The 1,803-nt window shown below is 45.4% G+C and overlaps 1 pseudogene; it reads right to left on the reverse strand.

The window, feature by feature from the left end:
* Nucleotides 1–7: 7 nt before the first annotated feature.
* Nucleotides 8–1,106, reverse strand: LOC146960870 (uncharacterized; annotated as a pseudogene).
* Nucleotides 1,107–1,803: the final 697 nt, after the last annotated feature.

A 1,803-nucleotide genomic window follows, 5' to 3' on the forward strand; every position in this document is an offset into this window, starting at 1 on the left:
CGTTGGCAGATCTGCCTTCTCCTGAGGGGCCAGCAGCAGGACCTCTGGCAGCAGCAGGAGGGCCATCAGTGGCAGGAGGAGGAGCACTGTCACTCTGCTCATCTGAGGACTGATCTGTGGTTGTGATATACATACATACTTCCTATATATATATATTTTTTTAAATTTAAAATATATATGTGAATGATTTAGGTCATTCCAGTTTATGACAGTGTTCAACATTTTGCTATCTCACCAATGTATCTCACCAATTTATAACATTTTCTACTCTAAATATGATGCAAGGTGTTTTATAATCCTCCAGGGCGTATTGGGGGAACATACATTGTTGTGTGTCATGTACTAGTCAACCAACCTCTGTGCTCAACCTCGACTGATGATGATCTTCCTCGACCCCCCGAGCCATATTGCCACTCGTTTCCCGGGGTGTAATGAAGGGGTCGAGGAAAGACAGGACCGCGGAGTACTTCCACTCTTTGACTTGCCCTGCTGCTGACCCACTCCTTTTCTCTAGCTCCTTCTTCCTCTCCCTGAGGTACGTATTCCGGAGGCTCTTCCACTTCCTCCGCCATACTTCCACTTACAATGCATAACATTACAATCAATTCGCAGACAAGATAAACAAATCAACAAACGCTACATACCGGTAGGCAACGTAGCCTGACAAGTCTGTTGCAATGTGAATTCATGCTAGTGCTAACCGTTGCTAACAACCTCCACAGTCACGTCTGATAGCTGTAAACAACCTACATATTCACAACTTACCAGGAAGCTGTACCTCCTCGCTGACTTTTTTCCAGGCATTATCCTTTTTGTTTCGGTCCCGGTAAAAGTGAGATGTGGTGTCGTACAGCTCCGCGTACCCACAGACGGCCAGAATAATTTTCTCCTCCATTTTTTGAAATGTGCGTCTGGTGTCACTACGTCGGTGACGTGGTTTGGATATCAACGCTGATTGGATGTCGCGGCAAAGCGTCACGCGATGTCGCTTGAAAAGTTCAAATTTTTCAATTTCAAGCGATGGACGCGATGGCCGCGTCATTTACATTGACTTTTAATGGAAAGTTGTGGTGTTCATCGCGTCCATCGCGTTTGGTGTGAACGCACCGTAACCCTTAACCTTACCCTAAACCTAACCTTAACACTGTAGAATGGGTAGCCAATCAGCATCGCCCACTGTGATTGACACAGCACTTTGGCCAATCTGGGACCGACTGGTGCAAAGCCCCGTCACTACACCAACTTGCTGATTGGCTGAATGGGGTTGTCTGTCAACGCTACTACCAAAGATATTAAACCGTCTTTGCTACTACTCCCGCCCAGCTTCCGCCCAGCCCAAACGCTTGCAGGGGGGATGAGGCCAGACTCTCCCGAGAAATTAAATTAAATGCATTTCCGCGAGAGGCTGGTTTACGAGGCTAGCCATCATGTACAGCAATCCTGAATCTTGTCAGAATCAGATGAAGAGCATAGTCAAGAAGTTTCTGCAAGACAGGCAGTTGGATGGAGGAATTGCAGCTGGTGCATAATTATTCTTATTTCAATGATCGAGCTTGACATTTGAAATATGAAGGCACATGTTTGACTAATGTATAGTAACATAAGTGATATTTTGGCAAAATCCATGTATTTATGTTATGTTTATCTGTTGTCATTCACTCTCTTTAGGTGATTTTATCATCCAGCAGTTCTCAGAGGTGAGGCTCTCCCAAGTGGTCAGAAATGAAGAATTCAAATCCTTCAAGCCCTTCAAGAAGAGACTGGATGTCTTTCTTGGTTGCTTTAGTGGGTCCTACCCCCAGC

This window comes from Trachurus japonicus, unplaced genomic scaffold, assembly GCF_045865225.1.
Source record: "Trachurus japonicus isolate A0001 unplaced genomic scaffold, Traja_1.0 AP029885.1".
Classification (NCBI taxonomy): Eukaryota; Metazoa; Chordata; class Actinopteri; order Carangiformes; family Carangidae; genus Trachurus; species Trachurus japonicus.